Source organism: Molothrus aeneus, chromosome 3 (assembly GCF_037042795.1).
Source record: "Molothrus aeneus isolate 106 chromosome 3, BPBGC_Maene_1.0, whole genome shotgun sequence".
Taxonomy (NCBI): domain Eukaryota; kingdom Metazoa; phylum Chordata; class Aves; order Passeriformes; family Icteridae; genus Molothrus; species Molothrus aeneus.
In genome coordinates, this window is record NC_089648.1 from 15,855,787 (window position 1) to 15,882,256 (window position 26,470).

The 26,470-nt window shown below is 42.2% G+C and overlaps 1 long non-coding RNA gene across 3 annotated transcripts; it reads left to right on the top strand.

Annotated features, from left to right (window-relative positions):
• Positions 1–11: 11 nt before the first annotated feature.
• LOC136554416 (uncharacterized) lies at positions 12–25,363 on the top strand. 3 transcript variants are annotated; one of them, XR_010783327.1, is made up of 4 exons: positions 12–118; positions 7,376–7,473; positions 17,435–17,579; positions 23,512–25,363. It is a non-coding gene; the product is annotated as an uncharacterized lncRNA (long non-coding RNA). The 3 variants fall into 3 exon arrangements; XR_010783326.1 differs by lacking the exon at positions 23,512–25,363 and adding an exon at positions 15,956–16,053 and having other exon boundaries at positions 17,435–18,820; XR_010783325.1 differs by lacking the exon at positions 23,512–25,363 and having other exon boundaries at positions 17,435–18,820.
• The last annotated feature ends 1,107 nt before the right edge of the window (positions 25,364–26,470 follow it).

A 26,470-nucleotide genomic window follows, 5' to 3' on the forward strand; every position in this document is an offset into this window, starting at 1 on the left:
CCCGTTGCCATGGCGGCGGCAGCGGCAGCGGCTGAAGGGGGGAACCCTGGTGGCAAAGCGGCCCCGAAGCCGAGCCCTCGAGGCACCCCAAGGCTCCCGAGTCACCCCAACCTGCCAGGTCGGCTCTTTGTGTTCGTCTCCTACCCATGCCCAGGCGGGGACGGGTCACCTGAGGGACGGCCCGCCTTCCCCCCTCACGCCTTCCCCTCCCCGCGGGGGTCTCTCTCCTCTCTTTCCTCGCACTGGCGAAATCAGGGAGCTCTTAAAAGCTGTTTGCCATGAATGTTATGTTATTCCATAGCTCGACAGCCCGGAGGAACTTCTACTCCTCCCAGGAGGCCTTGCCCAGGTCTGCCTGGCGAACAGTGTGCATTTGTGTGATGGGTTCTGAATAAAGGAAAAGATAAGTGTGATCTCCTGGCTCCTCTCTGGCAGCCCAATATTTGTAAAGGATAAGGGTGACCTCCTGCATTGTCTTTGGCAGCCCAATATTTGTTTATTGTGTTGCCCCAAATTCCACTGACTTCCACAAGAAGTCAGGAATAAACCCCAGGTTTTTCCCTCCGTGCCCTGAGCTGTGTGGGTCCATTATGAACAGCAGCCTGATGCAATTGGGTATCACACAATATAACCACGAGGGGGGTTGTATAGTTAAGGGAGATACATATTGCGTGGAAAATCATGCTGTGAAAGGCCAGTGTCTGCAAAGGAGACGGAGGAATCCTGCAAAAATCAACTTTATTTGAATAAAGGGAGAGAACCCAGTGGGCCATACCCCTGTGGGGTTTCTCTTGACTTTTTGGAGGATGTATGTTGCCCCCCTCCTTTCCCCAGGTACAGCCTTCCCAAACCATCTGCTACATATTCCCCCTTGAATGTGTATCCCTCCCTCATTGTGCACTTCATGACCCTGGGTTGAGAAGTTAATACTCATAAGTCTATTAGGTCTGTGCATTTCCCCCGAAGTTCAGAAGTTCAGGCTGTGCTTCTCTCTGCAACAAATTTGCATGGCTTGATGTTGGTAAAGACCCCCACACCCATTCTTCCACAACCTGGCAGCTCCTTTCACATTAAGTCTTTTGTAAACACTTTAAACCCATTTCTCCTATCTCATATGGATAGATGTATATGTTTATGGTTGTAATTTTTTTCTACCTTTAATTTTACAGAATAGTGAGAACAATGAGAAATTTTATAAGTACCAGAATATAGGCCATAATATTTGACATTTTAAACTTTAATCACATCCAGATATTGAGAATGAGGAAACAACAGGGTTGTCATACCTAGTAGGAGGAAGAGACTATGGAAACAAACATGAACTGATCCAGTGGCGCGCAGCTGTGATGGAAGGACATCCTGGTCACTCTGCACAGCTTTACCTGGGTGGGGATTGCTTTCTAATATACATATGATTAATGATCTTCTTATAATCTGCTTTTGAGAGCATGGCACGGTTTACACTGCTGGTTGAAGCCAGATGCATAAAGCAATTGCCTTAAAAGCCTGCTCTTTGTCTAGAAAAATGAATTAATCTGTATGTTTTAAATCCCTCAGCTTGTTGGACCCAGCATAGAGGGCTCACTAGGGGAACTACACCCTGTTTCCCACTCTGCTGTTGGACTTGCTGGGTAATTCTGGACACAGCACTTAAGTACCTGTGCCTCAGTCCCACAAAGCTGGATAGGGTACCATGGCACCTCATACTAATGCTCACGTGGAAAGCATCTGCAATCTCTGAATGAGAAATGTTTCATTTTGAGTTCAAATTATTCGTCAGACAGAATGCTTCAGCTGTGCCTCCTCATGCACAGTGGTGGCAACATTTACTCTGCTCCAAGGCAAACTATGTTTTAATATGGCAGCAAAGAAGTAAAAAAGGAGCAAACTTTCTTCACTAACTTTTCTGAGGTTAGATACTCAGTAGATCCTTAAATAGGTTAAATATAACACGCAACTCCTTCTTAATAATGTTTTGTAGCTTTTATCAGATGAGCCTTTTCCTGACAGGAATTTAGCCCATCAGTTAAAGAAAACACAGCATGACAAAGGGTTAGGTTGATAATTGCCATCAGAATTTATGATGTAATCAAAGTCTCTCAGGAAATAGTGATACTGAAGTCTGGCAAATATAAATGGTTAATTTGCTGTTTGTAGCCCAGCATAAAGATTTAATATCAGAGGGATACAGGTTCTGTACCAGAAGTACCTGAACTTGCATCCTGCATGGTATAGTCAATAAATTCACCATTCTTCTTACTACCAACTGTTGTTGATGTTATCTGCTGGATAGCCGTAAAAGATTTTTGTATTTTATTAAATGTCGTGTACAGTGCAAGGAGAGGAAATTAAATGTGGTTTGAACAGACATCTCTTTTAAAACTTGTTTTACTGATTTAGCTGAACTGAGATATTACTTCTCGTTTTAAAGATTTTTTAAAATGCAGTGTCTGTAAGAAGAGCAGCCATGGAGAGAACTACCCACAGTTTCCTAAGAGTCCTTAGCTGTGACTTCTGTGAGTGAGCAAGACATTGTGATAGAACATAATAAAGTATGATGACTAAGCAGAGTGCTGAAGCTTATCAGAGAAAGTAGTACCTCTCTTTTATAAAGAGTTTGATAGATCTTTATGAACTTGCCAATTAAGTGCTCTGTGCTTAACCTAATAGCGCAGGCATACAAAGAGAGGCAGGAAATACTCAGATTTAAAAGGGAAAATGAGTTATTGCAACAGCTGACCTACAGCTCTGCTCAGTATAGAAGAGAAAGGAGGGTCTAGTGATATCTTGCTTGCAGCAAAGCAAACAGTGTGTTCCTTAGTCCCTCCTCCACTCCACACAGAGCCCTCTCTCCCAGTGTAGGTGTATGGAATTTGGACCTGCAAACTCTGGCTGGCTGGAGAAACTGAGGCCAGTTCATTCCTATGCTGATGAGGCTGGTTCCAGTGTTGTATTGGCAGGGCAGGAGAAAGACATTCTACCTGAAAAGTAGCATTAATCTTTTCTCTTCAATAATCTGTTTGGCTTCTTATTGGGGCATTTTACCTTTGACTTGGATTTATTTCATTACTTTACCAAAAATAGAAGACTAGAAATATTCACAGAAAATGTCCCCTGACTAAACACTGATAGTTTTCTGGATTTGTCAAACTGTGGATGTAGTAAGTTTAAAACAGTCTGGATACTTCTGAATAGATCATGGTTTAAAGGGCAGACAAGCCCTCAGCAGACACACCTTCAAGATTGTGTGACTACCTCATTAGCATTAAGGGACTCTGACCTTCCCCAGACCCTGAATATCTCACTTTCCTGGTTATCAAAGCCAACCACACTCAGGTGCCAGAGGCAGTGTGGCCATGGGGGCCAAAGTAGGATAATTTTCCTGCTAAGAAAAGACAACTTGGTTGTCAAACTGCAGCACCCCAGGAGTGCTGAGCAGGCCTGGATTTCTGTGAAGGTCAAAAGGGTCTGGATTCTCCTCCCTATAAGCACCACCCATTCTGAGTCATCTGGGCTGGAAGTACTGGCTTAATTGCAAAACATCTTCACACAGATGGCATGATCCAGTGTAGGTTACATGAGGATTCTTGAGTGAGATATTTGGCTGTAATTAAAATACTATGAGGAGAGGCTTTTTTATTGTTGGGTATTTTTCACAAACATTTCTTCACAGGGCAGAGAAAATGGGGGTTTTTTTAGCATCACAGGGGTACAGAAAATGAACTTTTATTTTTGTTGGCTCATTTCCAGATAAACATAAGAACACATTGCAAAGGTCACTTTGTGTTTTAAATTCAACAAAAATTCCATTTTATGTAGTATCTATAGCATATGTCCCATCTGCCATTCAAAACTTTCAAAACTCAACTTCAAACAAAGTTATCTTATAGACTTCAGGCACTACAAATCATCATGAATTTTGACCACTGTAGATGTGATGATGCTTTGTCACAAAAGCCCAGATTCATGCAGGGCATATGCTGTACTGATTTCACTAAAATTTAGGGGACACAAATAGTTTTATGGTAAAGAAAGTCTGCCTTTATAGCTTTGCTTCTTATTTGAAACAGTTCAATTTCTGAGGCCTTAAGATGAAGCAGTAAAATGTGCAGATGTGATGTGTTGGACACTGGACTCATGGGAAACCCCTGGATGCTCTCTCTCCCTGTTCTCCATTGCCCTAAATATTTTGTAGTTGTTTACATGTGCAGCAGATGCAAGGTATTAATAAGTCTGAATTCTTCACTTACATCACTGGTAACATTTTGAGGCCACTCTCCAGAGATATAAATGGCACCCAATGGAATTTCAGAGTTTCAGAAACCTGATTTCCAGAGATTTCAAGTTCTTTTTATACCAGCTGAAGTGAATTAAACCATTTTCTGAAAATTGAGTTCCAGATATTAAAGTCTGGCAGGCAAAGCTGGGTTATCCAAAATTAGATGCCAATTCTGAAAAGATAATTGTAAGTGATGATCTCATAGGGGAAGTCTGAGACAAAGTAAAGACTAGTATCTAAATCATCTGACACCAATCCTGTGTATTAACCACAACACTGATTTTTTAATTCTGTGAGCTCGAATACTGACTTGTTAAAAGAATAAATGCAGTTTTCAAAACTCATCCACAGCACATGCAAATAGTGTTTTGCTGTAATTTACTGAATTCTGGTAGCTGAAGTCAATTTGCATCTCAAATTTTCAAAGAAAGTAGTTTCAAATAAATTTGTTCTTTAGTGTGCTGAAGTTAAGCCCCATGCAGGTAAATATTGCTTTTAATTAATTGATTAGTGTTTGGGTTTTTTTTTTTTACCATTCTTTATCTGTTTCTGCACTTCTAAAGTCAATTCTTACCAAATACTTCTACATGAGAGTATCTGTGGTTGCTGTAAAATGCTGTACATATTAGATGAAAGAAAGCAGTGAGGTTTTCCATTTTTCCTGTGAAGGCAGGCTGAGTGAGCTGGGGTTGTTCAGCCTGGAGAAGAGAAGGTTCTGGGGAGACTTTATTTTGGCTTTTCAATACTAGAAGGGGGCTTTATAAGAAAAGTGGCAGAAGACTTTTTACCATGGGCTGCAGTGGCATGACAAGGGTAAATGGTTTTAAACGGAGAGGGCAGGTTTAGACTGGGCTTAAGAAAGACATTTTTTATGACAGAGGTGATGAGACACTGGCACAGGCTGCCCAAAGAAGCTGTGCATGCCCCAACTCTGTGAGTGTTAAGGGTTTGACTAAATGAGAGAGACATTTTGGAATGAACTGCAGTGTCTTTCATTAAGTAGCTTTTCCAGAATGCATACAAATTCTCAATATCTGTATTGCTGGGAGTTTGAATTGCACCTTTCACTTTTTCTCAAAAGGCTTGGTATTTTTAAAGCCTTTTGTTTCTGGTCAAGTCCAAAAACTTACCAAGACTGAGAATGAAAATGGGGAAATAGCTCAAGTATGTGGATGCACCACTAGCGTAGGATAAGGAAAACCTCTCTTCCCTTGTCACACTCAATATCACAAACTTTCAACTAGCAACTTTGTTGAGATTATTTGCCCTGAATTTGGGGGGTTGTTTTGTTTTGATTTTTTTGTTGTTGTTTTGGGGTTTTTTTTGGTTGGTTTTTTTGTTTTGTTTTGTTTTGTTTTTTTGGGGGGTTTTTTTTGGGTTTTTTTTGTTTTTTTGTTTTTTTGTTTTTTTGCAGGTGAACATTGTATGTACTTAAAACTTTTGAATGAGAATTTTTATGCTTCTTGATTAGGGAGATATTGATGTCTCAGGCTAGATAGTAAGAGAGGAACATGCATTTACTTAGATTCCAGTAGCCAGGCTCATGAAGAGAAAGTCTCAGATGCAAATAAAAGACTGTGAGGTTGTTGCCTAATTGATTAGAAGCAAAGAACTGTCAGACATCTGGAGTGTGCAAAGTGTAAGACTGACCTCTAATTTCTCAACTTTGGCAGTTTTAATGCCACTTGTACTTTAAATTAGTATTAATACTTGGAGGGGAAATGCAGCCTTTCTCTCTTCAATCTTTCTCTCTTTAATCAACACTTTATAAATGCAGTAGCACATTTCAGATGTCAGTAATGCATTTTTATCTGGCAATTGATTAATGTGCATAATAAGATGGATAGGCCTGTCTGCTGAGATGCTGAACAGTGACACGCAGCATAGTGCTACTTGAGGAGGAAATAATCTTTTTTTTTTTTTTCATTAGGGCTCATTGCTTTGGAAATCAATAACTGCTCTAAGATGGATATGACATACTGCATGCTTGCTCAAGTTCCTGTAACTTATGTAAAATTTGTTTCTAATTATTTTTGAGAAAACATCCTTTCTATGCAGAATCAGCTTTACAATCAAAGCCAGTGTTGGGAGGAACACCCTGATCAGATTATTAATCAGCCCGTGAGGAAGTGGAGATTTAAAACAGGAGGTGGCAGCCTTGTGTAGTAACTCAGTGCTGTCTCTGCCTAGTTAGGCTCAGATCCAAATGGAGTCAGAGCTGGGCACAAATAGCTCAGCAACTCAGCCCTATTTCTTAAACATCACTATGGCAAGCAGCCTGGATAGTGAAGATGGCAACAACTAGCTTTGTCATTTTTGCTTGGTAATTAAAAATATAGCTAATTAATTTAATACTTTTAATGTGAAGCTTTGAGTTTTCCTAGATTTTTTTAACATTTTGATGAGTAGTTGTAGCAGGAAAGACCACAGCACACTGCTACAGAGGCAGAATTTAATCTGTCTCATTCTCCTCTGGATCTGTTTCTTCTAACTAGGAAAATTATGTTGCAGACAAGAATAACTAATAAAATATGGAGTTGATTTATTCAAAGGAAAATTGTGCCTATTTCTGGTCTCCTTTTTGGTATCCTGGAATGTTGGGTGATTCTTCATCCCCTACAAGCAGGTCATGGTGTACAAGCAGGTCATGAGGTACTTCTATGTTCTTCACGAACTACCACACAGTAATGCCAAAGTAGCTTACTTTTATTAGCAATATCACTGAAATTTTCTAATCCATAAATCAGCAGAAAACCTTGCAACTACATAGTCCCAGCAGACAGAGGAACTTGATGACATCATTGGTTTTCCCCTGTGAAAATGCTTAGTTGGAAAAAGACAAAAAAAGATTAAATGAATCAGAGTAGCTCCATGCAACCTCCCACTTCTAATCTTTTTGAAGAATGTGAACAGTACCATTCACTGGGAAAAAATGTAACCAAGAGAGTTCTGCACTGTTGTTAATTTCTGCTGGATATTCATAGTACGAATTGTACTTGTAAATTTTGTGTATGTATTGATTGATTTTTCCCTACAGCTCCACATTTTAAAAAAAAATTTTTGGGCCAAATTTCAAATTACAATTTTTTCCTTCAGATGCATGTGAAAAGTCTTCATTTGAAAGTTTGCTAAGCAACAAATCCATCAAATAGAACAGCTTGCAACTCTGCTCTGCCTTGAAAGCACACATGCATGTAAGTATTGATCCATAACAGAACTAATTTTCTGAGCTTGTTTTTTTTGTCACAGTCTGTAGGCAAAAAATAGCATTTTCCTCTTTTTCCCCTGTGGCTTGAATCCTGCAGTTAACCTGTGTATGCACAGATCTGTCTGCTGCACACAGACACCATTGCCTGGATGGATCTCAATGAGAGACCATGTTTTCTGTAACAGTCCAGTCCTGTTAGGCACAGCAGACATTGTCAAGGAACCTTCTGTTTAATCTTTTTATTAAGCAAATATTTCCTTAAGTTTGCATAAGCAGTTGCCCAGCCATGGCTTCCACACAATCCTTTAATAAGTGGCAGGGTGTGGTGATTACATTTCCTCAGAGGCTTCTCCTCCATCTGACTACCAAAAGTAATTTATTCCTCAGTTCATTTGTTTTATTTTTCTCCCTTCCTTTGTCTGTCACAGGCAGGCAGATCAGGGAGTTAATAACTGTCTTTTTAGTGCAAGAAGTGGGTGGGGGATGATTCTTTGAGCTGGAATCCCTAAAGAAATAAGGCTTGTATTATCATTCTCTGCCTATTCCAACCCTCAACATGCAACACTAATAATGTGGAACCCCACCGGCCATTTCACTTCATGTGGAAGAGGAACAAGGGACTCCAGTGTTCCAGCTTCCTAGCAATTTATGGAAGTGGATGGCTGGGGGGAGGAATGAGAGCCAACTACTACCTTCTAGTATTAAGGTACTTGTTAATTTAGGAGATACATGCCAAGTTTTGAATACCAAAATACAAAAAAAATTGAGATTTATTTGGAGTCAAGATGAGCACCTCTCTTTTTGGCTGCTGAAACTGAAAGAATGTGCAAAACTTGCTTGATACAGATGATCAGTACTGATCACTACTTTTGGGTTGAAGGCTGAGTCATAACAGTTGTTCTGTGCATTAATTTAATTTTCATTCCACAGCATTTATAGGATTGGAAAATGTGCCAAAAAGCATTTTGTTCTATGAGGAAGTGCAATAAACTTGGGCCTTATAATGTCTGTATTGCTGGAGAAATAGGGTTTTCTTTATTTTTTGAGTAGGTAGTTTTGGAGTCTTAAGGGCTCTCTTTCTGATTGTTGCTTTCTTGGAACTACAGTAGCTGCTGCCTTGGCTGGGTTAGGACATGAACAGATGTCTTGTTCCAGATACAGCTGTGCAGAGGAAAGAGGTTTTCCCTCCACAGCCAAATGGGTGCTTCTAGCTGCTACAAACTGGCCTGTCATGGAGAAGGTTTTATGGGTTTTCCCTGATTCATACTAAGCACAGAGGTGTATAATTTTAATCAGTTTAAAATCCTGGTCTGAGGTATGGCAGCTGGCTTTGCCTCACCTGAGTTAGCAATACTGCCATGAGCTCTTCTGTTAGCACCCTGATGAGTGGTCAGGAACTTCTGAGGTAGTTAATCTCACCCACTGGCACTTCTAGATGTAGAAGAAACCACCTCTACATAGCCTGAAGCCCCATTGGTAATTCAGAAGCATATGGCATCATGGGCAGGACTTCTGCCTGCACAAAAGGTGAGTGACTGCCATTTGGGGTACCATTTGAATATCTGAAACAGAAAGAAAAACACTGACTCATATGCTCTTACAAACCAGTTCCAGAGCAGAGTCACATTTTAAATTGGGCCACATGTGAAAATGGTTTCTTATGGTGAGAGAAAATGTAGATATGTGGAAAAGGTATTTGAAGAACTATTTAGTGGTTTGAGGCACTAAGGAGATCTATTCTGAGAGCGTAGTTCTCAGAACTATGACTGTGAATGGCATGAACAGATATTTGGGGAACCCTAGCCTTGTGTGTGGCTGAAAAGTCTAAAAGAAATGAGCAAGAAGTCCATGAATAATGGAATCATTGAAGCCTCGCTTCGAATGGATTTGTGCTTCATGCAAGTTCTCCCTCTGGCCTGTATGGTCTTTGTCTTAGATGAATTTTCTGATGCCTGGTAAGAATGAGGCTTTTGCTACACTCTTTTCCATGGCTGGAGACACCATCTGGATCTCCTCTTTTTCCAGCTAGCTGCCTACTTTCACTAAACTTGGGATGATTTTGTGTCTTGAAACTTCTGATTCATTTTCAAATTTAGTTGAAAATCAGTACTGGATTAAAAAGTTACTCTAAGAGGAAGTGAAGACAGCAGAATAGGCATTAACACACAAAATACGATGACAAAGCCTTTTTTTTCCTTAGGGAATCAGAACAGTTGGAGAAGACACTTCCTTTATATTTAGTGATTTCCAGCTCTGGCAAGGTTGCCTCATTGGGACATAGAAAGGGCAAATGGAAGCAGCTTTCTAAACTTAAACCTGCTTTCATCTTGTTAGCCCTGTTTTATAGAGAACTGAGGGACAGGTTTACAATATTGAACTCTTGTGCAGGGGCTTTGTTGGCATTTATTTGGAAGTTGGTTATTCATTTGGTGAAAATATGCTAGGAGTTGGTCGATATCTATATGTAGATTGCATTTTTTAACTGTTTCTTACATCAATATTACTGATAAGATTAATTTTGCTTAACCTGCTAGTCATTCCAAAATCACATATATTTGTCTAGTGGGGATGAATGAGAAAACAAAATCCAGTAGCAGGTGCACAAAGCAATCTACATGAACATGTAGGTCAAGTTTAATAGGTACATTTTGTGAACCAGGACAATTTTCTGTAGTTCTTATCAACACCTTCATCTTTGAGCTTCATCTCAGTAGGTAAGAACCCCATTGTTTTGCTAGTGCTTTGGTTGACTTGAATAATAGTCTTCCTTTGACTATTTGAGAACATGTAGCTGAAATATCTGGTAGTGGCAAGCTATGCTTTTCTCCCAGGGAAAAAAAACAAAAGCTTAAATGGAAAAAGAAAGAGGAACCTATCAGAAGAACTGTTCAGAATAAACAGCTGTGCGCATGTCCTCTCTGTCTCTGAAAATTTCATTTAGCTCCAGGCCTGGGCTTGAGTAACCTACCTCATGTTTACTAGCACCAGCTGAAAATTTATTCTACACAGAGAATATACACCTTTTTATTCTACACAGGGAATGTATACCATGTATCAGCCTTGGTAAGAAAGAAAGGTGGGTTTCATGTAGATTATGTCATTGCCTGTAAAAAAAGATACATCTTGACTGCAGAAAACAGAAGGGCTTTATCTAGGTGCTTAGCCAAGTGCAAACGTTTTTTCACCAAATAGAAAATATCTGTTGACATAACTAGGATGGAAGAATCTGTATAGATAGGTGTGAAAAAAAACCTCCTTTGCCTCACTGAAATTCTCAGTAAAAATGTACCCTTCAGTAGGGCTTGTAACAGAATAATATTTCTATTAAATGAACTGTAACTTATGGCTCTGGAAAGTAATAAAGCTTCTACAAGAACTATATGTACAGTACACCCTAGGATGTGTTGTCTAACAGCACAGCTCCTATCCAGGGAGAAGTACTTCTTAAATCTGAGGAAGTTAATTCCTATTCCCTGCTTTTATTTCTTATATTACTCTATTTTATTTCTTATATTACTCTATGAGATAGCAGACTTCTGGATTAAATTCCTGCCTTCTTGGCCTTACTTTTCGCATTTTAATAGGCAATCAGTGTGCAGGGCATGAGCCCTTCTTCCAACAGTCCCAGTTTATAATATTGACTATCACTGAGGCAGTGAGAGCAGTATTTCCCTCTGTAAGGAATTCAGGGTGGTGTCAATCCTGCCAAATGACTTTCACAACACTCTGATACAGGTGGTGTGACCGGGGTTTGAGTGACTCCTGCCTGAGCAGTCCCGGCCTTGTAAACTAGCACTGCTCAGATCTGTGCTTGCATAACCTTAGCCAAGATCTGAATCAGCTCCAGGGCCAAGAAAGGCAGTAATGGGGGGTTTTCCAGGCTCCTTAGGCTGTTTTCCTGAGCACAGTGTTTGCCAACAGGTTAGAACTGAGCCTTGTGTATCATCTATGAGTGCTGGGTAGGTATGGGAAATGAGCTGTCTTCCAGTACAAGGCCTCCTTTAGATATCATGAAGCTCAAGTGCCTTCTGTCTGTAAATACCAACAATTCATCTACTACTACCACCCGAATCTAAGTAGTTTGAGGTGATCTTTGTACTTGTCAGACTATGCAGCTAAACTGGTTCTTCTGATTCTGTGAAGGGAAGGGGCTTGTTTGTGTGACCTTGGGAGCAAACATGGGTATGTGTTCTGGCTGCAGGAGGAACAAATGGTTGTGGAATTCGGAAACTGGGAGACTGCTTATGAGAGGTATTACTACACATTCATCCTATCCTGGATAGCTTTTCTTTGACACTGTATATTGGAAAGTGTCTGTGTCATGGAAAACAAGTTTTAACCACAAACACTGTCTGGAGTGTGACACTGGTGCCTGAGAGCAGAGACCATACCCAAAGCAGCTGTGGTCTTCCTCTTAACATGCTCAATATAAGTCACAGCACCTCAGGTGACATTTTCCAGTGCTATTTTCAATGGTCCTTGGGTAGTATTTTGAATATTTTCAGCTTAAAAATTAACTGTTGCCCAAGAATATTTCACTGATTTCACTGGTGAATATCTAAGAAAATCTGAAGGCTACAGGGCAGTCTTTCATTATTTTCTTTTTTCTTTCCTCCTCGCCCCATTTTTTTCCCCCTTGAAGCTGGCATAGCTTCAAATATAGAGATTTTTTACTCTATGATTTAATGCCTTGAATTATGACCTCATCACTCCAGACCAATTTCTCGTAGTCATTTAGCAGTACCTCCGCTAAATGGAGTTATGTAAGTTAACTGTTAGCGCAGTGAAGTTAAGAAAAAGTATGTAGTTTAACTTCTAGAACCCAGACTAAAACTTTAGTGCCAAAGCATGGAAACTCTGGGTTTTTCCTAAAGAAAATGAACAAACTGAATTATTGAGACAATAAAGATGGTATTGTACACAGTTTTGCTTTTCTTATTACACATTCTATTCATTTTTCTTATTGAAGAGAACAGAAGTAATTGAGAAAGTAAAATGAACCACCCTCTAAAGGCCAGCCATCTTCTCTCACCAAATGGTCAGTAGGCAGTAAACAGGCAACTCAGAAGATAATTTATTCTCTCCATCTTTGATACCCATTTCAGGAGAGAGGAACTTGTCCCTCAGAAGAAGGAAGGGATGTAGTTTTGTATGTGCAGCTATCACTGCTTAGCTTTCAAATTAACACTAACAACCTTATCCAACCTGTTTTTGTGACTGGAACCTAATGAAAATTCAGTCAATATTTGCAAATGCAAAGCTCTGCAGCACTATAAGTGTTTCTACTATATTTCACCCTGCTCCACAGAGCAGCAGTGGAGATTTTTAATTTACCCACTCAGAACAAAGTGCTGATTTGGCTCTGTGCTTCTTGGAAACCATCTTTGCTCTGCTATTTCCTGTCATTTTCTCCAGTTTTGTATTTCAGAAGAAAACGGGGACCCAATCAAAATCTCTTTGTGTTTGTGGCAGTGTGAGGTTGGACAGATGTAGATGGGTGCTATTCACAGGTGAAAAGGGAATGAAGAGCAAAAGCACTGCAGAAAGTTTTCTCCTTTTAGCTGTGAGGCTTTGATGCCTGGAGGCCAGCAGCCACAGTGAGCAGCCGCCCGCAGAGCTGACCTTGCTTGACACATTCAGCAGAAGCTGCAAAATCTCGTTTCCTCAGACTTTCAGCATTTTTCATGACTGTTCCTCCTTTCGTGCCGAGACACAAACTATGAGCTGAGTCGTGCTCGCCCTGGCAGCTCCTGTGACACCTCACCTCTGTAGGTGGCCTTATTTCAAACCTTTCTGGATGCCAAGTTGAATTAAGTGCTTCCAGAATCTGTGGATGACCTGGCAGGAACTGAATGATTGTCCATAAAACCATTTGCACTTTATGTTTTGTGCCCTTGACAGATCAGTGGTTGGGAAATTTGTTCACATGCCGTCTGCACCTGCTAGCCTTGCCATGCAGGAATAGATAATTTCCTTTCCAAACGTGATGGGCTTCTGATATCAGTAGGAAATTGGCAGCTCTTCTATGAAAATAGTATCCAGTTTCCTCTTTTCGATTTCCACTGAGATAGGAAAGGAATTGTTATTGTTATGGTCTCAATGCTCTGTCCAAGTTCTCTTCCCCACATAACTGCTTTTTCAGTCATTCAAAGCCAGTTTGTCAATAGTACACAGCATCATATCTTCTACTGTGTATGAGATTGTTGCAAGATCACTTTTTCCCCAATATCACAGGCTTCATTCTAAATAGAATTGCACAACCTACAGTGAAAAGATGTCCTCCTTCTTTTGTCTCTTGGTCTTTCTTCCTCATTTCTATGAAAGAAGAAGAGAGTGCAGAATAAAGTGTCTATCTGGTGCTGGTGGTAAGGCTTAAGAAACAACATCATGGAATTGAAGTCTACTTTTCTTCCTATTTCTTTGTCATATAAAAGCATTGATGCCAAGTGTCACTCACAGTGCTTTCAGTTTTCTTCTCAAATGGCAGGAAGCTCTTGCAATGACTTCTTTGTAAGGAGTGTTTAAATCAGCAGATAGGGAATCAGTGGTGCTGGGCAGAATGCAGGCAATTGCCTCATCTCCAGCCTCAAATATCACCTTTGCAGAGAGCTACAAAGGATTTTTTTTGCTGACAATAAGATGGTGAATTTTGTTTCCAATCTAAACAGCATAAAGCACCTATGTTGGCTTTACAAGTGATTCAAAGGTTTGCTCTCCCTTAAAGTTAGGGTAAATTTTTTGGGCATCCAATGTGTGCCATATATCTTCTTCCTCCTGTCAGTTAGTGGAGATGGAGATAGAACTGTGGTTTTGTCTGTGCTTTCATGTAGCATTATTAATGAAACAGGTAATCCTATTTGTCTTGAAATCAAGGCAAAGATCTCTTGTGTTCTGTCCATCTGTTCCAGACACCAACAGCATGCTCATCACCATGGTATTGGAACAGTCTGGTACACAAATAGCAATCAGCAGATATTAACATAATATTGTTACTTGGTCCATAAAGCTAATATTGGCAGAGATACAAGACATCACTCACTGGGCGACAGTTTCTTGGGTGATGTACTTTGTTCTGCCAGAATATGATAATATTCTGTATAAAAGTCAGTAAAAGGACGATTTTTTTTTTGTTTCATGTAAGCAGCAAAAATTGCCAGTATAATATAAATATATCAAAAATTTGTCTTTATATCCAGTAATTTACAATCCATTGTTATCTAGTTGTAGAGCAGAATTCTTTGGAAAACAAAAGGGCTTTTTAAAAATATGTATTAGATCAAATCAACCCACTAAAAGTTCCCCTTTCCTTCCCCTTTTCCCAGTTGCTGATATAGACTGATACAGGACTGGCTTTTTGCATGCAGAACACCATTTATTTCAAACTGGACCTAGACAAGTTCAGGTCTGTTCAGCAGGTGATCTGTAGTGCTGAAGGACTGGCATGTGAATGCAGCCCACCAGGAATCTCCAAGTCTCCCAAAACATCCTGAACACCCACAAAATTTGGATGCTCCTTATTTGTCCTTACTCCCTTTCATACAACTCATTTATACATGTTCAAAAGCCCAACTTCAAATGCCTCCTTTTTGTTTTGTCACTTTTCCCTTTGATGCAACCTAAGGATTTTTTTTCAGAGTTGAACACACCTACCTTTAAAATCCCTGGTATTAAATTTCTGGTCAAAAGGAGTATATTCCTCTGAAGTGGCACATTTGTACCAATCCAGTTAAATTAATAGCCCATCTATACATCACTTTTCTTCCCTTCTTAATCAGAAAATATACCTCAGAGACCTATTTTGTAAGCTTGTCTACAGAGACTTCTATATCACAGCAAGATGGAGCCTTTTGATCCTGCAGCTTCACAGTCTTAGGGTTGCAGCCATGAAACAAAAGTGAAACCAAGGCATTACAGTTCCTGAGTTTTGTACACAACAGCCTTTGCTTGCTCTAGAAGGCAAACTACTGCCAAATTAAAATTTCCTCTAAGCATTATAATGCCCATACCCATGCTGCTCTAATGAGAGGGAACATCTTTATCTGAGCTGGTTGTGATGATGTCAGTAAGGATGAGCAGATTGTGTCAGCAATTACTACTCTTTCAGGGAACTTTAAATGGTCATGGTGTTGGTTCAGTCTCCATTTTTATATCAATGGCTTCTTTTTTTTTTAAGTTAACTACAATAACTAACTACTATTAATAATTAACTATTAACTATCACAATAAACTATTAAAATTAATAGAAACTAGCTTTTGGCTCAGCTAAGGGAAACAGTCTAAAGTACTGAGTGATTCTCATACATGTCTAGATGCAATGAAGGGCAGAGGGCAGCATTTTTATCTGACATTCCCTGTTATCACTCTCAGTTATTAAGCAAGTGGTGGGTATTAACATCAACTTTGCCTCAAACATTTAGTAGATGTTACTTACTAGAAAAAGTGCATGTGCCCCATGTTATTTCTTTCAGGGCCTATCTCTGGATGCATCCCAGATTGTCCTTTGGGATATAGCCCAGTGAGCAGGAGAAATGGGTTTGAACTTGGCAAAATGGCAATAAGCATAAAGGTACAGTTGGAACTTTCGTGGAATACTCTCCCTGTCTTATTATCCTAGATCAGTATCTTGGTTCTCTGCAGTCAAATACTTTGGAGCAATGTTATGGAGAGGAATGAGTAATTTCTGACTCAGTTTAGTGCATTTATCAGGACTGAAAAAGTTACAGCTGGACTAAATACCATGTCCACAGCTTGTTTCATGAAGCTCTTTTTGTCATGTACAGTGACTGCCCACCAATAGAAAATGAAGGTGCATTGCTTCAGCTTTTATAAGAAAGATCTGTGGCAAGTTGTGTTGTATCCCTGTTGTGAGACCCTGTTAGGTCTCTCTGCTCCTGTGCCTGCAATGAACATTGCAATGGTACATGTTGCCACTGCACAGTCTCCCCTTGTCCTCTTCATTTAAGATAGGCTGCATCCTCCTCAGTAATCTGTGAGAGTTATGACTTACAGCATAAAATGTAACCAGTAAAATAGGGCAGATGTTTTTTCTGCACAATTCTGAATGACTAGTTGAAGCAGGATTTGGGGTAGAATGTGTCATAGTTTTGTAGAACTGGGTGCCTTTCAAAATACCTGCTTGGAGTGGGATGCTCATTCAATTCACCACATGTTACACTGGGCACACTCTAGAAAAGATCAGACACTGCTTTGAATTAACAAGGAGAGCTGGGATCTCTGATATTGCTAATTATATGTTGGTGGAAAGCACAGTAGCCCATTGTGCTTTCTGAACTAAAGTATTAGAACAAAAAAAAAAAAAAAAGCAGTGAAAAGTCATCACTGCAGAAGCTGTCACCCTTGTTCCCTTGTGTGCTCTGTCTCTTCTACGGGGAGGTCTCATGGATACCAAAGTCGAAAGCAAATGTAGTTGTCCTGATTATTTCTTGATTCTTCAAATCCCATCACACACAATAATCCTCTGTGGCTTTCTGCCCCACACTATGTTTTGATGCTCTTGATTTAGGTAGGATGTTGCTATGGCTTTTGAACCACACATTTTAGCAGATTTTGTATTTGGACATAAAAGCCCAGATATGGAATGCATATTACACAGGGCAATATTGTGTTAGAAAACAGGCAAAATTAAGTAGTTAATCTCATGTACTCAAACTGTCACCCTTTTTTGCAGGGTACAAAAGGAATCTCATCAGTTAATGAATAGAGGCAATGCATGCAGTGTGTAGGGAGTGACTGCATTTAACTATTAATTACTTGAGCTTTGAAAAGCTTTTTTTCTTAAGATAAAAGGATCAAATAATTTCAATACCTTATCTCAAATAATACTATTTGTAGTTATTTTTCACAATAGCAAATGGAATGTAAATAGGTAATGGTGAATTTATAGCTCCTGAAATTATATCTGTTCTCTCTCTTTTGCTTGCTTTCAGGAAGAAACTGGAGAGCTGCTTCATCAGTGCCAATCCAAACTGTGGTTGGTCTCATGAAAAGGATCTTATTGATGAATTAGTGCAGCTACCCTCCCAGACATGGAAGAATACCTCATACAAAAAAATCCATAGGTGACTAATAGTGGTAAGCAGCCTGTGAGATTTGAGAGAAACATTCTGGTATACCTGGAAATCAGCCTAGATCTATATTACCTGCCATTGTGGATATTTTAGTCTTAATTAATGTTTTTCCACCACATTTCAGAATGTATCCTTTATCTGAACAGCTTTGCTTTCTTGTTTGTTTGTTTTTTATGTTTGTCAGTCATTACACAGTACTATTTAAAATCAATTTAGCACCCTTCCATGTGTTGAGTGGTTGTGGTGAGTGATGATTGCAGGATTAGCCTGCTAGTAATTAAATGTTGCTGCCTCTCAGCTTGAAAATGAAACATCTCTATGGAATTTAAGAGTTTCTTGCTTTATGTAGGTTGGGCATGTCTAAATAGTAGGGGTAGGTTTACCAAGTCAGTGCAGGCACAGTGCAGTCATAAAATAATAAATTAAAAAAGCAAAATGAAGAAGGGGGAAGAGTAGAAAGAGAGAAAGGAGAGAAGAAGAAATTGAGAGAAGGGAAACAAATTCAACAAATCATTAAAACGTTGAATTGCATGGGAAATTTTCTACACTTTGCTGAATCTTGGGTGTAATTTCCTAATCTTGGCTTTGTGCTATCCAGATAAAGGTTTCCTGTCTGGACTCATTTTTACTCACAGATGGGTCTTCAAAATTTGTAAGTGTCAAGCTGTGTAAATTAGGACGTGTTGCCTGTTTTTTGAAGCCCAGAGGGGTACCTGTCTCAGTAAAGCAGAGGCTGAGTTCCTTACCATTTGTGAACCCACTGAATTCTTGATTTTCATATTGGCTTTACTACTATGAAGAGTTTTACCTCTTGAATTCACTGATTAATGTTCTAAGCAGAATGAAGCCCTTTTTTATTTTTCTCAAAATCTGCTATCAAAAATCACATTATTTCAGCATTCAAAGACAGTTCTTTTCTTCTTCAAAGACTTATTAGACTGATCTGTCCCATGCTCCTCACAGGACTGTAGCAGTGTAACCTCATATGATACAAATGCTGAGCTTCTGTTTGAAATACTAGGGATTATGCCAAATCTTGAACAGACATCAGAAGGATTTTAAGTAAAGGTTGTCACTGAGAAGCCTGTAAGATGCCCTCACTTAGTTCTGTCTGGCCTGTGTTAGGGTGAAGACAAAGGCATTTGAATGCCTTAATCGAAGCAGAATGTGAGCTTTTTACCTTTAGCTTTTGTTACATTTAAGGATTCATGCTGAATAACAATAATAAAAGATTAATCTCATCTAGTTTTCTGTTGATTGTTAGTTTAATTTAGTGTATGACAACTCAAAGTTTAGTCTGCCAGCCAATGAAGGTATGCAGTTATCAACATTACTGATAGGATAAACCAATTATGTAAGCTTACTTTCAAATCTCCCCAAATCCCAAAATACTTAACCAAGTAAAACCCTTGAGCTAAAATGTGCCTCTTTACAGAAAGGTACAACATCAAATAGAGGTTTCCTTCAGAACTTTGGGTAGACTAATTGGCCTTGTTGGCTGCTTTTTTTTTTTCCTCTGTTGCCATTTTTAGGTATGAAATATATCAAACTGAAAAGAAAGTATGGACAAGAAAAACACAGTTGTAAGAAAGAATTTTGAGAGTTTTCAAAAAGGTTTGAGAGTTTTCTTTACTTGCAAGGCTGTGGAGGCCCAAGCCCTGAACAGTATGTTCTGTGTCTTGAGTGTCTAGTTAGTGCTGCATCTTTGAGCTGTAATAGTATTTCCCAAACCCTGTGTCTAACCATTGCCTTGGCAGGACTCCAGACTAATCCTGTGGGGAGAGGAAAGTGCCTGTGGAGCTTGGCAAAAGTTGTTTGTCCTTTCCTCCTGAAGATATGCATTTGTTCCTGGGTAGTGTGGGAGGTGGCTCCTCCTTCCTGCATTTGTAGCCACCATGGAAACAGATAATTCCAGAAGATGGTCTAGTAATGCAATTGCAGACCCAAATGTCCTTACAGAGGTCTGAGACTCTCTCTCCTGACACTAAATTGTACATGCATCTCCTGACAGCTAAATTGTACATGCATGTGCAAGCAGTGTCACAAGCCTGCTTATAAATGCCCCAAACCAAGTTAGACAGACTCCAAGGGATGAATAGGATGAGAACAACATGCCAAGGGCCAAGAAAGACAAAAAAGCATAAAGAGATTCAAAGTTTAGATCATGGAAAGTGTGAAATGATATTGTCAATGTCAGGCCATGAGACAAGGGAAGCATTCTGTTGTTGAATTGCATGTTGCAGGCCCCTGTAAGCATGCAATACAGAAAGTATTGAAGATGTTGTGCAAGCCAGGTGTGTGTAAAAGGATGAGCAAACAGAGGAGTACCATGAGCAAAGAAAAATTGAGAAGAAAGTTTTTGAAAGCAGAAGAGGTCAGAAGAGAGCCTGGTGGCACAAAAGCTGACAGGGAAGAAAAGGGGCATGACAGCACAATGAAGGCTGAAAGAAAGCACAGCCATTGCTTTAATTTGCTGCTTTTCCTTGGAAATGTATCCTTTTGCCGGCTCTGGTGCCATGCACACATGTAAGAACATACAAGCTTTTCAGCTTGCCAGGGTGAAAGTGCCTTCCAGAACTCTGGTGTCAAAGGCCCCTACAAGACCCAATGAAACAACCTTCAGTATGAAATCAGTGTCAGTGTTCAATAACATCCGGTGCCAGGCAGGGAGAGGCCAGCCCAGCTGGGTGAGTACAGTGCCAGAGCATTTGGATGGTAATTGGCTGATGAATGGAACTCCTAAACAAACAGATACCTAGGCAAAGAGCAGAGCAGCCAAATTCCAGGGAGCACTGCCCTGCTATCTCCACTGTGTTGCAAAATCCGTGAGTCAGAGGGAGAAGACAGCCCTGGGCAGTACCTGCAGGGAGTACTCTGACCCCCACTTCGGCAAACCTTGTGTTTCTGTGTGCTTCCAGGCAGGACTCTGCCCCGATGTCTGTGAGGAGGTGAACCAACGTCTGCAGCAGGAACAAAGGGTTCATTTCCTGGAAGGAGATGAGTGCTGCCAGCAGGACATCAGGAGACAGCACCCTCAAAGCCCAACCTCCTGTTGCAGAGTTGTGGTCCAGAGTCTGAGCTGTCATTATAAAAACAAACAGGCCAGATCCTCAGCTGGCAGAAAGCCACAGAAACTCAGCATAGTAGCTCAAGCTGTGTCTTCTTTATTGCTTGGGGCACTAAGATTATGATTGAAAAGATGCCCAGGATGTAACAGATGAAGTAAAGTGTCCTGAATTTACCAGCAGCCTTAAGTAAAAGCCTAGGTTGCTTAATTTATCCTTGGAATCATTTTAGCAGTGAGCTTTTTTTACCTTTCTTGTGGGTGCTGCCATAAATGGCCTGTGGGAACAGTGGAATTGTCATATCTGGACATTTTCAAGAATATCACTACTGAGATTCAAATAGATGCAGCTGAAGCAGAGGAACTTGAGTAGAACATCTCCTGGAGTCTCTTCCAACCTTCTTTTTTTCATAATTTTAGCAAATCTGTTCAGTTGCTGTCCTAAGCTGGCAATATTACCCTGCTTCCAGAGGCTTGTGTCCCAGAAACTCCAGGTCCCAAACCCCTTTACTTCCTCCATGGCTACTCATACAATGAAAATGTAGTTTTGTCAGTTTTGCAAAATATTGTGAAATCAAGATCTGAACTGTGGCAACAGTGTCAAGTAAAACAGAAAGATATCAAAGTTAATAGGTAACCTGCTTATTACAGAGTTTCATGACCTGCTCAACATAATTTTCTACTTCAAATTTGGCTGACAGTTGCCCTAAAAACACAAATGTGCTCACAGCAATACTGAAGCAAACTAGGCTTGAAGAAAGGAACCAGAACAAGGTGCTACATCTCCTTCTAGGAGTTTTCCTAAAGAGATTTAGCTCACCACAGTTGGACATCTGCTCCCAGAGCATCCTGCTATATAACTGTGCTGAGAGGACTCTGACAAAGTAGGAATGATGAGGAGGACTCTATTGATATCAGAAGGTTAATTAATTACTTTATTATACTATATTATTTTATACATCTAAAAGTGAATTTGCTAAGAACTCAACCCTGCACACAACGGTACTCATTTTGTGACTGTCCGCTGACAGTCTCCACACACACACACACACACACACACACACAAACTTGGCCCTGATAGGCCAAGGAAACAAAACACCATGATTTTGGGTAAACAATCTCCATATTGTGTTTTACTTTTGCACAAACACAGGCACAGCAAATGATAAGAATTGTTTTTCTTTTCTCTGAGGTTCAGAGAATGTGAATTTCAGAAATATTCTTGGGAAGGTGTGCCTTGCTTTTCTCTGTGAAGATAAATGTGGGGCTACACTGCTATCACTTCACATCCAAGTGCTCTTGACACTCCACCCTGCCAGTACCTCTTGTCTCCTGCCTGTGACTGGGACCAGTGTGAAACCTTGGGCTCCATTCCCCTCGCTGTAGGAGATGAAAGCACAGGCCAGATGTCCAGCCAGAGAGGTAGAGCTGGACATGAGCTGGATCCTAGTGACTCATAAACCACTAAATTCCCTTAAAGCAATGTGTGATAGTGGACCAGCTCTGTTAAACAGTTCCAGAATACCATTTTTCTGTCCATAATTATTTTCCAGACATCTTACTTTATCTGAGTATGGGTACATTTGTACTTTCCCTCACAGGGGTACCACACGTCCATCAGCAACTTCTCCCTTTTCCTTTAGTTCCTAAATCAAGAATTAATAGGAGGAATTTGTTGACACCATTTTAGTTGTGCTGCCAACACATCTGAAATGGCCTGGTTCTATTCTCTAAAAACCACTGGCAGGTGACAAGTCCTGCAGAGAAATGATGCACATGGGAGGGCTGAGCGAGGCAAGAGAGATGCTGCTATTGATAAGCTGCAATCAGTGTTTGCTCCCCAGCACTCCCAGCACCCAAACAGCCAGCTGCAATGTTGTGTGCTCCTGGCGCCTGACCTTCTCCTGAGGCTGCTGTGCCTCTGTCAGCCTGAGAGCTTCCCACTCCACAGACCAGACACTGAGAAGGGGGAGGGGAAAGGCAGGGAAAGGCAGGAGGGCAAATAAATACCTGGATTACTTTTTTTCCTGATTTTATACATAGTCCAGGGAAAAGGACCTAGCAGGGGGCAAATGATTTCTGAGCACTGCTGTGCTAACATGACAACAGCTTTATGGGGAGGCAGTTCTGGGTCAATTCCTCCTACCTTTGGTTCAAGAACTGTTATGCAGGGGAAAGAAAGACATTTCCAGGGTAAAATTGTGGTAGGGTGCCAGATAGCACACCTGAAACCTTCCTTTGCTCTGTGACTGTGTGGTGTGGTTATATAGCTTAAAAATATGGATGATTTCCTAAAAAGTAAGGGCAGAAAAGAAAGGCAGAATGGATCCTGTGCAGGTTGCTGCTCTCTGCAGGTGGTGCCATCCCAGTCTCACTGCCACCCCCATGGCAGGGGGGGAACTGGGGCTCTGTACTGCAAGTACAGAGTAAATGCTACCTGTGCTCATACAGCTGTAGCATTTCTCCTCCATCATTTGTGCTATTTTTCCTCCTTCCTTTCCCCCCTTACAGCTGACTGCAGCCATTGAAGCTTGCTTTCTCTCTCCCTCCCATCCTCTGTCCACTTGTCCCCTCATTCCTCAGAGCTCTCTGGCACAGGCCTTTTGTGGCCTGGGGAGGAGAGAGATGGGAGCAAGGGAGGGCAGATTACCTGAGTGGAACCAGGAACCAGCAGAGTTCAACCTCAGAAACACGAGTTAGTGGGTCAGGTTGCTGCCCCAGGGTGGACAGGACTGAGGAAGTTGGGTACAGGTGGAGCCAGTCTGTGCTCATGGCTTTCCTTGGCTGCTCTGCTAGAGCACTACAGCCCAAGCTGAAGGAAATTCTGAAGCTGATTTTACCAACAGGATGAAATAAACCTCTCTTTTCACAGGCAGAATTCAGCCCTGAAGGTACATGAAGAATGTCCCCTGAACTGGCATCTGATACTGCTCCCTGCATTAGATCCTGTTAGCGGGGAAACAAACGAGGCCCCTCTGACCTCCCAGTGGTTGGTGGTGTTCAGGACAAACCACAAATAACCCCTGAAGGCAGGAGGAGGGACAGGACAGAATGTGGTAGAGGGGTATAAATCATCGCTGTGATCCCAGACAGAAACCAGGCAGGGGTCCTAAGCCTGCTCATCCAGTCAGACAGGTACACTTTCAGACACTGGGCTGCAGATGGTGACACAACAGCACCAGGTGACCTCAGCCCGCCACATGGGAAGCAGAAAGCCCCCCCTGCACCTCCTGCAGAGCTGGAGGAGACCCACTTCTTCCTTCTGCCCTTACACCCTGCAGCCATGGGCTGCTATGGCTGCCATGCTGCCCAGACAGTCACACGGATTAAATACACTTTTAGACATGGAAGCTGTTATTTCTCTGAAATTAAACAGCTTCCCACACTCTTATTAACCTGTGCCCTGCTTCAGAAATAAATCTAATTTGGAATTTCATAGTTAGCTGTTGCTGATATTGGTTTGTCCCTGTGTCTTCTCTGATTTGTCTGGGTACATTTAACAGCGCCATATGTGGCAAAGTCCTATTTATTGTGGCTTGTGAGCATTATTCCTCACAACAGAATAAGGAATTGGGGTGGTTGGAGCTTTTTGTTTCATAGGGGCAGAGAAAAGTTAAAGCACAAATGTTTAAAATGTCCCTGTGAAACCACTTTTCCTGTATTGAGCAGAGAATGAATTGCTGTCTGCTAAATGACGTTTGTCATCTGGGGTATTCCTGCGCATCTGGTCACCTTCCATGGAGTGCCTAAAGAGAGCTACTGTACCAGAGAGGAGAGCACATTTCAAAGGACTCGCTGGATATCTGATGGCAAACATTAAACAAAACGGGCATTGTTTCACAGATACACAGAGTAATGGAGAAAGGGAAGTGGAAATTTCAGCAATGACCCCCACAGAAACAACAGAACATACAGCAAATTATGTGGTAGATTCAGCTGCAGATTGCATTACCCACCCAGCAGAGTGAGAGAGCAGAGGAAACCCAAACCCTGTGCAACCAGCGCTCAGTGTTTCCTATTGCAGCCACCACACTCAGCTGACTTCGTGTAAGGAGCTGAACCTAACTAAAACCTCGAAGACGTGTGCAGCGTGAGTGGCTTTTCTTCATCTTCTTGTGGGGAGAAAAAGGGGCTAGAGCACAATTTCAGTTCCTCTGGGGCTTCAGCTCTAGTCTGATGCTGTCCAAGTGAAAGACACCCATTCCTGTGGGTTATTCCAGTAGTCCCTGGGCACGGAGCACATTTAACACCTAGATGTCTGCAGTAACACCTCCCAGCTTGTAGCCCAAGTCCTGCACACAGACCCCTGCGCAGGTGTTTCAGTGATCTCACAGTCCATGTGCAGGTTGTTCCTCCTGTCCTTTGAGCTGGTTGGAAGATAAACTTTGGTCGTGTATTATACTATGCCCTTTGTAATGAAATAACATCAGGTAATGTGTATTAGTGGTGGGATTTAAATTCCTGAGCTGATTACAAGGAGCTGTTGTAAGGTTTAGCAGTGCACTGTGAGTCTGGAGTGATGTGTACTGTTCCATGCTTGTGCCCTCTCTGTTGCTGTTGAAAAGGCCAGGGCTTTGCTAGGAACAAACCTAAGAACATCAACAACTGAAGTGTCAGCAATGCAATTCGATATTCAGCAAGACTATTAAAAGTGGTCGACCAGAAACCAGTCTCCCATCCTGTGAAATCTTCCAGCTTTTACACATTGCTTGCTCGGAGATGCCAGGCGCGTGGCAGTCTCTCCATGCCCACTTCCCAGCAGTCACTAGAGCGTAGAGATATTTATTGTGCCTAAAGAATGTAGTGAAATGTGATTAATGCTTGTAAAGAAGTTTTGATAATAGATGCGATGGCAGATTTTTTTGGATAAAAGATGCAAAAAGGGGAGCGACTTATAAATTCACGTGAAGAACACAGGCCTTAGAGGAGCTAAAGATGCGCTGTGCTCTCCAGATGCGCTTCCCACGTTCAAAGTGGGAAAGCCTCAGAGTGCAGAGCCTCCATCGCTGCCCGCCACCGGTGCGGAGGGGAGCGGCTGGAGGGGTCTCCCTTTCCTCGCCGCCTCCCCGCAGCCGCAGGCCTGCCCTGCCCGCATTCCCAGCGAGCCTTGTTCCGCACGCTGTCCCCTCCGGGCTGCCGGCCCCGGCCCTCGCAGCCCCGGCACAGGAGGGGGCCCGGCTGAGGCACGGGCAGCCCGCGGTGCCGCGCGGGGAACCGTCGGGAGAGAGAACGCCCTGCCGGGATGAACCCAGGGCTGCCGGCAGAGATGGAGGAAGGGACGGGAAGAGGGATGGGAGGAGGGACTGGGGCAGTGATGGAGCCGGGGATGGAACATGGGATGGAGCGGGGCATGGAGCCGGGGATGGAGCCGGGGATGGAACCCGGGATGGAACCCGGGATGGAGCCGAAATGGAACCGGGATGGAACCGGGGATGGAACCCGGGATGGAGCCGGGGATGGAGCCTGGGCGGGGCGGGGCGCGGCGCGGCCCGGCCCGGCCCGGCCCGGCCCGGCCCCGCCTCGCGCGCCGAGACCCCTCCCCCACCCCGCCCGCGCGCTGACTCGCCCGAGCTGCCACGTCTGCCCGCTGACGTCACCCCCGGCCGGTGCCTCCCGGCCAATCAGCGACGTTGGCCGCCGCTCCGAGCCGACGGGGCCGAGGGAAGAAAGGCCGGCTATCGCGCATGCGCCGCTGCCGCCCCGGCAGCCGCCGGGAGAACGAGTCCACAGGAGGGGGCGCGGCCGGGAGGAGGCGGCTGCGCGGACTCGGTTTCCCGTCGCACCCCTCGGCCGCCCCCCGGCCATGTAAGCGCTGCTCGGCGAGCGGCCGC